Source organism: Hyperolius riggenbachi, chromosome 12 (genome assembly GCF_040937935.1).
Source record: "Hyperolius riggenbachi isolate aHypRig1 chromosome 12, aHypRig1.pri, whole genome shotgun sequence".
Taxonomy (NCBI): Eukaryota; Metazoa; Chordata; class Amphibia; order Anura; family Hyperoliidae; genus Hyperolius; species Hyperolius riggenbachi.
Genome location: NC_090657.1, coordinates 44961154 through 44973944, shown reverse-complemented (window position 1 = coordinate 44973944; position 12791 = coordinate 44961154). Strand labels below are relative to the sequence as shown.

The 12791-nt window shown below is 40.5% G+C and overlaps 1 long non-coding RNA gene across 1 annotated transcript in view; it reads left to right on the top strand.

Moving 5' to 3' along the window:
• The window catches only part of LOC137541573 (uncharacterized), a 656441-nt gene that overhangs the window by 246755 nt on the left and 396895 nt on the right, over positions 1-12791 (top strand). The gene's annotated exons all lie outside the window — the stretch shown is intronic.

Sequence of the window (12791 nt, the reverse complement as noted above, 5' to 3'; positions counted from 1 at the left end):
GGTATCCAGTGAATGTGTGAGTTTATCGTTCATAAGCAGTTTGGTATGCAGAAGCACAGTCAGCCCAAGATTATTAGAATGCTGATGAGGTAAGAAATCGAAACTAAATGTCCAAGTCGATTTTGCATCATTTAAGTGATCTAGTGGTGATTTGTAGAACTCTGTTCATAAAATATGATTATATTACTGTGATCACGATACCAATCAATCTTTGCAGTAGCAGCATTTGAACTCCCCACGGACTGAAGGAATTCAAGACCCAGAAATCTTTTAGAAGTGGTCATTGCTGTATTTTTTGGGGGAATGAGATAAGTATTTTGATGACTGATTATCTTCAATAGTAACATAAAATAAACTTAGTGCAGAATTGTACTCTTAACTTGCTCTGTCAAAGGAGACGCTCAATGAAAAACAAGGAAAGATGCAGAAAAAGTGTTTTTTGCAGTTCAAAGCATTGCTCACAATGCGTATGTGAAATGGCATGCTAGTTATATGGCTCTAGGTAATTTCCTTCTTTGTCGGACCGAGTACTTTTCAGCACCTCTTGCACCCATTCAGTATGGGAGGTTTGTAAATGACATTGGCTTTTTTGGAGGGTGGGGGGTTGGCAACAAACATTTACTTGTCCTTGTACGTAGGAAAGGGCACTGGGTAATTTGTGTGCTGGATTAAGCTGCTAGCAGAATAGCTGCAATACTGCTAAAGCTTAGTGACTGTAACCCTCTAAAAGAGAGAATTGCAATGTGGGAGTGTAATGTGAAATTAGCATATTAAGTAAACTGTGCCTGTATTGTGAAGTAGTGATGTAATTTGCGTTTATTCCAGGGCTGTGGAGTCGGAGTCGTGGAGTTGGGCAATTTTGGGTGCCTGGAGTCGGGAAAAAATGCTCCGACTCCTAATGAATTTGTAACTGTAATAAAAATAGAAAATATGATAAAATGTTCTATTTCTCAGATAATAGTCATTAAAAATAATGTATATATATACAGTATATATACAGTAATAGCTGTGCTTAGTCCACAAAAATGAAATAAACCAATCAAAATTAGTTACTTGTGCTGCTTCAATAAAGCAGTCCCCGTATTTTTAAGGTCAGATATACATATCTGATTGTGACTGTATACAGTATATGATGTGTACACAGGAATCTCTTATATATACTAAATAACATCTATGCTGTAAGAATAAAGCCTGAGGTGTAGCTGTGTCACTAATAGAGATGGAAATAATTCTGCACTGATGCTGATTTATGCAAATGTATGCACTCCCTTTGCTGATGAAATCAAATAATTTGATATGTTGTTAAAATTTGGTTTGGTGACTACAAATTAAAGGGTACCTGAGACGGATGAAAAGTAAAGTTTTATACATACCTGGAGCTTCCTCCAGCCCCCTTCAGGCTAATCAGTTCCTCGCTGTCCTCTACCACCCAGATCTTCTGCTATGAGTCCTGGTAATTCAGCCAGTCAGCGCTGTCCGGCCGCTTGCCGCTCCCACAGCCAGTTACATTCTGCACCTGCGCAATAGTGCTGCACAGGTGTAGTATGCTCCTGGCGGCAGAGTGTGTGCATGCGCACTACGCCCGACTGGCTCAAGTACCTGGACTCATAGCAGAAGATCCAGGTGGTGGAGGAGGACAACGAGGGACTGATTATCCTGAAGGCGGCTGGAGGAAGCCCCAGGTATGTATAAAACTTTAATTTCATCTGTCTCAGGTTTACTTTGTTACACAGTAGTACTATACTCTACATATGCACTCCTCACAGAGCTGCAGGGAATCCACTGAGAATGCTGTGCACATTGAACACAGAGGTGTTGTCTGTCACCCATAAACCTTGTTCAGATTGTGCATGAAGAATGTGTAATAGAGGAAGAATCTCCTCATTCCCCTGCAGAGTACCTGCACATCATTCTTACATGTACCCACACTTACATTGCCTAGGGCCTGATAGATGTTCTTTGTTCCGGTCTGTACCTTTTACAAGTACTCTTACCAAGGACTAGTTTTAGTCTAAAGGGAATAAATATAGTAGTCTACATATCCTTCTCACTTCAGTCGTCTTGTAAAATTCCTAAGCGTTGGCAGTTAAGAGACGAATTTCATGTTACATACTTTTAATCAACAAAATTGTAATATGCAAATTAGAGGAGTCGGAGTCGAGGAGTCTGAGTCGGAGTCGGTGGAATCCTAAACGTCGGAGTCGGTGGATTTTTGGACCGACTCCACAGCCCTGGTTTATTCTGTGAAATTCACATACTGTGTGCACTGCGCCTTTAACAGCAGTATTGTGGCATCAAAATGGCGCACAGAGAGAGACCAGGCGCTCAGATAGTCGCATAGACTGGGTTGCTAGGCAACCCAGTACAAAGAGCGGGGAACCTTCTAGAAACGGGGAGGTGAGGACAGTGCAGAGCCAGAGGTGGCGTGGCAGAGGCTGAGGGAACTGGTTAATACCAGTTCTCCTCAAAGATTTTCAGTCAGTGAGGAGGCAGTGATGAGGGAGGCAGGAGGCCAGTGAGAGCAGCCGTAGCAGCCACCCATGAGGCAGAGCAGGGGCCCTGTGGCAGCATCCAGACCACCAGCAGAGCAGGGGCAGCAGTGACTGAGCCCAGGCAGTGACCGGAGGCAGTGTTGAGGTGACAGCAGGCAAGATACGAGCTAGCGCAGAAGGAAAGAAACCCTGTCCGTTAAGATGAGTATAGGCCTTGCGCAAGAATCAAGTCACAGTTGTGTACAGAAAAGGGCCCGCGTTCAGTGGAGGTTTTCTGAGTAGACAGTTAACCCAAGTTACTGAAGGGCATATTCTGATGGAAGTGTGTGACTAAAATCTGCCTTTCTGATAAAGCCTTAAAGAGACAGTAACATTGTGATGATAATCAGCTTATTAATGCAAAATAGTGCTACCCTGTCAAAGAAACAGAGACACTAATAAAGTATATGAAGTGTGAGTGCCTTTTGTAATCAGAAAAGTGAATAGCCTCTAATAAACCCCTCAAAACTAATACAGCTCAACCGCCAGCAGAGATCCTGACTCAGAGACATTTTTCCTGTCAGCCTGTTCAGTTATAAGTCATCAGTTCTTCGGTTGATGTGTTCATCAGTTGTTTACTAAAAGCCTGATATTAAAAGTGAGCCAGAGTGTTATTTCTGTGTTACCTAAGTGCATGGCTTAAGAAAGAGAAAGAATACAAGAGCCGTGGAGATAAAGAGAACCTGTCAGTAAGAAATAACTAAATCTGTTAACCTGTCAGCATTAAAGAAGATGATTGGAGGATGAGTTATGCTGAATCTTGTGTTACTAAGTGAACTGCAGTGAAAAGCGGAGTGACATCTGACAGAGAAAAAGAGTCAACAGAGTGGAGATAAAAGTTTTGCGATATAAGAAAATTAGAGCTTATTCAGCATAGAGTTCGAATAACATAAGAGAAGAGCGATATTGAAAGAGTGAGATATTGATGGTATAGCTGGGTGCATTGGTCAGTTTTGTGATTTTATTTTTATTTCTCTAACCCCTTTTTATTATTTAATTCTTTCTTTATTTTGTTTATTATTTTGGGGAATCCTATCCAAACAAGTGGTGCCTAAGAGATCCAGTAGTTTGAGTATTACAGTATAAAGAGCAGTATAAAGCAGTATAAAGAGCACAAGTCTGAGAGAGCTTCTGAGTAAAGTGAACATTCATTTGGATGCCAAATTGCCAACCAACCAACTGTGGAAATTGCTGCAGTACCACAGTAATTAAGGTTTTGCTGAGAAATATAGCTGGGACTTGGCTACAAGGGACTGAGACTGTATAGGAACTGAATTGCTCAGTAGACCTGTCCCTACCCAAGCCCCTATACCTCAGTGAATGGTATTGTTTAACCCTCCTCTTATGTTAGGGTCAGAACCGACCCGTTTTCAGGTTTTGAATGTCTATGTATCACATAAATTTGTTTATTGCATCAATATTTTTTTACTTTGTCAGGAACCTCTATTTAAACAATGTAATAGAAAAATAATCCTTTTCACTAAATTAGAAAATACTGTGGTGAAAATTATGACGTTTATGGTGTTAGGGTCAATTCTGACCCAGTTATGATATAGGATTATAGAACACTAATAAGTGCCAAAACAGATACTAGAGCAAAATCTGACAAGCTTGCTCCCATAAGGGATGTCTGGGAGAAATGGGTTCAGCTCCTTCCACTAATGTTTCACCCCGGGCCTCAGGTAACAGTAGATGAACGTTTGATCCCTTTCCGTGGAAATTGCCCCTTTCGGCAGTATATGCCCAGTAAGCCAGGCAAATACGGCATAACAATCTGGGCAGCCTGTGATGCAAAAACAAACTATGCATGGAACCTACAGATTTACACCGGCAAACCCGAAAGTGGGATCCCTGAGAAAAAACAAGGACAACGTGTAGTCCTTGATATGACTACTGGACTGCGGGGTCACAATATCACATGTGACAATTTTTTTTACCAGCTATGACCTTGGACAAGAACTTCTCAGGAGGAAACTTACCATGGTAGGCACAATAAAAAAAAAAAAACCTGAGCTGCACACTGAAATTTTGCAAGTGAAGAACAGAGCTCCACTTTCTTCAAAATTTGCTTTTACAGACATCACCACTGTTGTTTCATATTGTCCCAAAAAAAAAAAATGTGATACTTATGTCCACTTTTCACAAAGATGCAGCTGTGTCATCAAGAAGTGACAAAAAGCCCACAATTATCCTGGATTACAATAAAAACAAAGGGGGAGTGGACAACCTGGACAAGCTGATTGCTACCTATACTTGTCAGCGAATGACCAGGAGATGGCCGATGGTTGTGTTTTATAACATCCTAGATGTGTCTGCATACAATGCATTTGTGTTATGGACCCACATCCACCCAGGTTGGAACACAAAAAAGAATAACAAGCGGAGAATATTTCTCGAGGAGCTAGGAAGTTCCCTTGTCAAGGCACACATTGAGCAAAGGAAACGGGTGTCTCGAGATCCAATCGCTGCAGCCATGATCAGACAGATGCAGAGTTCATCAAGCACTCCATCCACACCACCAACAACACAAAGATAATCAGTGCCAGCATCCTCACCATCATCTAACCTTGCCACAACATCAACCAGCACAGCCACAACTCCAGTGATGCCATCCGATTCTAAAAGAAAGAGGTGTCAGGTCTGCCCCAGCAATAAGGACAGAAAGACACACACATTATGCTTCCACTGTAAAAAATATATCTGCAAAGAACATGCTAAAAGTGTCAGCTTTTGCCACACAGGCATCTAAAAACACCCACACAAACACATGCAAGTTCTGGCACAAAGATGCTTTGAAACTAGTACTTGATTTCTATTGGTTTGCCTTGCTTGATTGTGTGTTTGTTTCACCTTGCAAGTCTACATTTTGTATTATTACTTGCTTTTCATTGTTTATGAATGTTTTATGTTAAAAAAAAAAAGACTTTTGGCTATATTCTTGAAGTAAATATATATGGGTCAAAATTGACCCTAACACCATCAATGTTATTTTAGTTAATGTTATTAAAATAAAAATAAAAATATAAAAAAAATATTTAAGAGATGTGTTCAAATACTCCTCAGCAACATTCTGGTGACATAACAACCTATTATTTACTTATAATATTCTATTTAGGTTTATTTTACCATTTTTTAAATTTGAAAATGAGAGGTATGCTATCAAAAGAAAGGTTAAAGGGGTCACACCAAAACTATTAAAACCAATCTTTTCAAGGATAAAGAAGCCTAACAAGGTAACCAAGAGGTAAGAAACAAATTGGATGATAAATATTTGTTCAGAGGGTATTTTATGACTGATTTAAGACACGGGTCAAAATCGACCCGTTAACATCATGGATAGTAACAGAAAGCTAACATAAGAGGAGGGTTAAAGGTGTTGTATTGAAAAGTGGTTGATTATTGTACAAGAAGAAGCTCAATTCTATGGATAAGATGCTGAATTTGGAGCAATTTATTTTGGGTTCAGAACAATCAGGAAATTAATTTATAATATTAAGGCCCTCATGAAGAGAGCTGCCAAAATTGGCCAAGTATAGTAGCATATCTGCATATATTAAACACTTTATGAACTTAACTTTTTTCTGTTTTATCAGTTTTTGTAAGACCTACTGGCCCATATGCAATTCACTTTTTGCAGGAGATTGCGTGTGCTGATGCGTGCTTATCTCTGCTTGGATGACAGAGCTCTGCTTCGTCATCAGTCTTCCAGCGGTAATCGCTGCTAGGAGACTGTTAGACGGTCGTCTATTTACTCTGTACAGCGTTGTGATCTACGGCAGTGCTGTATTGGGGACAGCCATGAGACACAGCTGTTCCCCTGGGCAGCAAGGAAGTGATCCTCTGTCATAGGCTGAAGCCTATGACAGCCAATCGCGCTGATTGGTTGGCAGGGAAGACAAAATTATATATATAAAAAAAAAACTTGTATAAAAAATTTTTTTATATAACATTATACAACCTGGGAGCGATCATAGCCCACCAACAGAAAGCTCTGTGGCCACTTGTGTGCTAAGTTTTACAGCCCTGCAGCGAGGCCTTAAAGCTGCAGTGGCCTATTTTGTAAAAAATGGTCTGGTCGCTAGGGGGGTTTAAGCCCAGGGTCCTCAAGTGGTTAAAGAGAATATGAAAATTATCTCCTAGGAGGTAACTCAGGTGAAAAAGTGAATTGCATATGGGCCACTGTGCCTGAGGATGTCCTGATTTTGGAATATAACATTGTTAAATACCGTAAATCAGTGCAACCCAAATAATAAACCAACGCTTTTAACCTTGTGCTGTTTCTGCATCATCTAGCGATATACATAAAAGCTGCAGAGCTAAATATTCGACTGTAGCAATTTGTCATATATTCATGTCTTTAGGAGCTTGTAGTATAGTCACATTCAACCCGTGGGCATCAGTAGACCACTTAAAGAGAATCTGTATTGTTAAAATCGCACAAAAGTAAACATACCAGTGCATTAGGGGACATCTCCTATTACCCTCTGACACAATTTCGCCGCTCCTCGCCGCATTAAAAGTGGTTAAAAACTGTTTTAAAAAGTTTGTTTATAAACAAACAAAATGGCCACCAAAACAGGAAGTAGGTTGATGTACAGTATGTCCACACATAGAAAATACATCCATACACAAGCAGGCTGTATACAGCCTTCCTTTTGAATCTCAAGAGATCATTTGTGTGTTTCTTTACCCCTGCAGTTCTCATGCACTGAAGTTTCAGGCTGCTCTTTTCTTCCTGCAAACAGCTTTGCCCTTGTCTGTAATTCTTCAGTATGTGAAAGCCCAGCCAGCTCAGAGGACGATTTATCCAGCTTGTAAAAGATAAGAGAGAAGAGAGAAGCTGCTCTAATCCTAAATAATACACAGGCAGTGTGCATAGAGGGGAGTACATATCAGAACCACAACACTGAAGAACTTGGCAGCCTTCCAGACACAGGCCGACAAGTCTGACAGGGGAAAGGATACATTGATTTATTACAGAGACTGTGATAGTAGAACATGCTGCAGTTAGCCAGAACACATTAGAATAGCTTTTTAAGCTTGTAGGATGATGAAAAACAGGATGTAATTTTTGTTACGGAGTCTCTTTAAATTCTGATATAGATGGTAGCCTGAAGGGAGCTGACTGGATTCACCAAGTAAAACGGTATATCTGTAAATTAAGTTTATATTTTTATTTTCTTTTGGACTGTTTTTGGTAAGACCTGCTATCTCTGAGGAGGGCTTGATTTGGGAGTATTACTTATTTTAACCATTTGCCCTCCCCCGGGATGAGTAATTATGCCCCTGCAAAATGCTACAAGTCTGTGCAGGGACGTAGGCACTACGTGCCCCCCTTCCGCCCCCTCCCCCCCCCCCCCCCCCCCCCCGGCACGGACGCTCATTACCGCCGATCGCCAGCTGCTAGATCAATGAATGGGAAAACAAATCCCATTCATTGATCTACGTTCCCCTGTGAATGGCTACAGTCATCTATTCAGACGGCTCTGCCATTGATAAATACCGTGCACGTAGTGCTTCCGTTTCCGTACTAAAAGTACGGAACTGAAGTCTCCACTGAGGACATCTTGTGGCCAAATTTTTATATTACATTCCCTTTTTTTCAGTTAATCATCCCTAGTTACTTTTTTTTTTTTTTTTTTATTGACCCCTGACCTCCCACACTCCCCTAAAGTTACATTTATTATTTTTTATTTTTTATAATAAAAAAAAATTACAAATAAAAAAAAAAGATACCTTAGGGGCTAAACTTTTTTAAAATATGTATACAAAAACTGTATATTACAATTATTTTATAAATTATGGGCTTGTACTTAGGGATAGACGCAAAACAGAAAAAATGCACCTTTATTTCCAAATAAAATATTAGCGCCAGACATTGTACTAGGGAAACATTTTAAACGTTGTAATAACCGATACAAATGGGCAAATAAAATGTGTGGGTTTTAAGTACGGAAGCATGTTTTATTTTGAAACTATAATGGCTGAAAACTGAGAAATGAATTTTTTCAATTTTTTTTCTTATTATTCCCATTAAAACTGAGTTAGAATAAACTAATTCTCAGCAAAAAAGTACCCCCAAAGAAAGCCTAATCAGTGGCGGCAAAAACAAGATACAGATTGTTTCATTGTGATAAGTAGTAATAAAGTTATAGGTGAATGAATGGAAGGAGTGCGGACGGGTGAAAATTGCTCTGGTTTTTTGAGAGGAAAAATCCTTTGAGGTGAAGAGGTTAATATATATACTGTAAACCAGTGCGGCCCGAATAAAAAAAGTAATTATTTAGCACTAGTGTTGAGCAGTGCATAACTCCGCCACTTGCAAATGAAGTTACAAGTACACCTTGCTGGCTGTGGTGGTGGCGGCTTATTCACCCATGTTGCGTTCACTTGCATTCCATGTCCCTCCCATGCTTTCTCCTTCAAACCAAGAAGGAGGCAGCATAGGAGTGACATAGAATGTGAGTGAGCACGATGTGGAGCGCATTGGCTATAGGCGGTGACAGGTTAGTTAACCCCACCCTCAGCCAGCAAGTTGTACTTGTAATTTTGATTATGAACGGCAGAGGCGGGACAAGGTCCTCCAGCACCCAAGGCTGAGAAACCAAAGTGCGCCCCTCCATCCCTGCCACCCCAGCTGTCACACACTAATTGCTATTAGACTAAGAGGTGCCACAGGGCCCACAACCCCCCCAACACCTTAATATCTAGTTATCTGGCTTGCAGTCACTGCTATGTATCCCATTTTCTTATTTCTTTCTGCTTCAAACACAATTAGGAATGACAGCTGAATGAATTGTGCGCCCCCTCCTACACTGCGCCCTGAGGGCCTATGCCTCGGCCCTGCCCGGCGGCAGAGCTATGCATAGCTCAATTTATTTAGCACTTTTTTTCTTATTTTGAAAATATGTAGCAGATTTTGTGCCAAATACACCTTAAACAAATTACCTTAACAAAACATCTATACAATCATGGTTATCCGATACTCAACTAACCAGCAGTCTCAACCAACCTTAGGCATTTTGTGGGCTCTGCAGTACTTAAAGTGGACCTTAACTCAGAACTTGCGCTCTGCTCAAGATACGAAACAGCACAATGACCTTTAAAAAAAAATTGTTGCAGCTGATACAAATACTACAATAAATCTGCTCTGTTTTAGTTCCTGCTTTCATGGAAGCAGGCACAGTAGTGTCACTAGGGGGTGCGGTAAATGCGTACCGCACTAGCTGTCACCCACAGAGGGGGATACACCAAGCTCCAGGCTAAGGAACATTGAAATAGGGCTATGTAAATATAAGCTAGGCTGTTACCTAACTCCACTCTCCCATATAGCAAATGGGTCCAGTATATCCCCTTCCTAACCCCATTCTCAACAAATGTAACAAGTAGCATTACTAACAAAAAAAAGTAGTATTGGTTTTGTTTAGCCTGGTGAGGTTGGAGGTTCCATAAGGTAAGAGAGGGGTGACACCATGAGTATTCGCACTGGGTGATGCCAACCCTAGTGACGCCTCTGCTCCCACACGTAAACATGTTTTCACTGAAGGTTTCATTTGCAGCTCAGAACATAGTTTAGGGGTCATTACACTGACTACTGTAGAAGATTAGGTTTCATCTGCAAAAACAACCTGTCAGTGTTGCTTGCGAATTTTCGCCATAGTAATTTTTGCATCGAAAATCCCATTTTCGATTTCACTGAATTTTCGCGAAAATAAGTACTATTTTCGTTTCAAAAGGAGAAATTTTGCCTGAATATTTTCGCATTAATTTTTGCCTAAAGTATTTTTTTCGCATTTAATATCTAAGCCCCCTTACAAGCTAGAATAATCAAATTTGCAGGGAATATTAAGGAGATATGTGGGTACAAGAGCAAAAAAAAAACGTTTTTCAAGAAGACCTTATAGTTTTTGAGAACATCGATTTTAAAGTTTTTAAAAGGAAAATAGTATACATTTAAATGCAGTAAATGAGTTACTGTAGCAAACCTAGCGGTAGTGTAAATTTAGTAATCTCAAAAGAAAGGGCCAAGTGCCGTTGGCCAAGTGCCAAGTGCAAAGGACCAAGGGCCAAGTGCCAAGCGCAAGTGCAAAGTGTTAAATTCAAAGGGCCAAGTACAAGTGCCATAGGCCAAGTGCAAACTGCCACGTGCAAAGGGCCAAGTGCAAAGGGCCAAGTGTAAGTGCAAATGGTCAAGTGCCAAGCGCAAAGGGCCAAGTGCAAAGGGTCAAAGGCCAAGTGAAAAGGGCCATGCAAAGTGCAAAGTGCCAAATGCAAAGTGCACTTTGCACTTGACACTTTGCACTTGACACTTTGCACTTGACACTTTGCACTTGACACTTTGCACTTGACACTTTGCACTTGACACTTTGCACTTGGCACTTTGCACTTGACACTTTGCACTTGACACTTTGCACTTGACACTTTGCACTTGACACTTTGCACTTGGCACTTTGCACTTGACACTTTGCACTTGGCACTTTGGCACTTGGCACTTTGGCACTTGGCACTTTGGCACTTGGCACTTTGGCACTTGGCACTTTGGCACTTGGCACTTTGGCACTTGGCACTTTGGCACTTGGCACTTGACACTTGGCACTTGACACTTGACACTTGGCACTTGACACTTGGCACTTGACACTTTGCATTTAACACTTGGCACTTTGCATTTAACACTTGGCACTTTGCATTTAACACTTTGCACTTGACATTTAACACTTTGCACTTGACATTTAACACTTTGCACTTGACATTTAACACTTTGCATTTAACACTTTGCACTTTGCATTTAACACTTTGCACTTTGCATTTAACACTTTGCACTTTGCATTTAACACTTTGCACTTTGCATTTAACACTTTGCACTTTGCATTTAACACTTTGCACTTGACATTTAACACTTTGCACTTGACATTTAACACTTTGCACTTTGCATTTAACACTTTGAACTTTGCATTTGACACTTTGCACTTTGCATTTGACACTTTGCTCTTTGCACTTGTCACTTTGCATTTAACACTTGGCACTTGGCCCTTTACACTTGGCCCTTTGCACTTGGCCCTTTCTTTTGATATTAGTAAATTTACACTACCGCTAGGTTTGCTACCATAACTGTCATTTACTGCATTTAAATGTACACTTTTTTTCCTTTAAAACTTTAAAATCGATTTTCACAAAAACTATAAAGTCTTTTTGAAAAAAAAAAATTCCTGTTGTACCCACATATCTCCTTAATATACCCTGCAAATTTGATGATTCTAGTTTGTAAGGGGGCGAATTTTCACCTTTCGAAACAAAAATAGTACTTATTTTCGCGAAAATTTGGCGAAACGAATATTTGCATTTTCGCTTATCACTGCAACCTGTATTTTGAATGGTGCATTGTATTGCCAGAAGTCATACAATAGTGTTTGCTCAAGACCGAAAAGTAACACTCCCACATAGTAGCATCACTAGGGGGTTCGGTAGGTGTGGACCGCACCAAGTGTCACATACAGAGGGGGTGACACCAAGCTCCAAGCTAAGGGACAGTGAAATAGGGCTATGTAAATATAGGCCAGGCTATTGCCCAACTCCCATCAGCCCCTATAGCAAATGGGTCCAGTATAATCCACTTCCCAAAACTTTTCTCAACAAATGAAACAAGTGACGTTACTACAAAAAAAAGTATTATTGGTTTTGTTTAGCCTGGTGATGTTGAAGGTTAATGGGGTAAAAGAGGGGTGACACCATGAGTTTCTGTACCGGGTGACACCAACCTTAGTGATGTCTGAGCAGACATATTGTTAACATGCTGTGCTTTTACATAAGCTTATCTGCCTTATCTGCCATGGCAGTCAGCTGACACGGGAGTGATGAAATTACAACTTCTGATTAGACACATAGTTACATAGTTACTTGGGTTGAAAAAAGACATGCGTCCATCGAGTTCAAACAGAAAACAAAGTACAACACCAGCCTGCTCCATCTCATATCCCTGTTGACACAGATCAAGAGGGCATTGGAATGGCTAAACGCTGCGTACACACAGGGTGCATTTCTCTGTTTTCCTTCTGTCCTGTGCAAGAGTTCAAGTCTACTTTAAAGGGGGACTTCAGCCTAAACAAACATACTGTTATTAAGTTACATTAGTAATGTTAATTAAAATAGATAGATAATATCTCTTACCCACCCTATTTTAACAGAACAGGCAAAATGTTTGTGATTCCGTGGGGGCATCCATCTTTTTGGTTAAAAGGAGGTGCCAGGGAGCATGAGACAGTT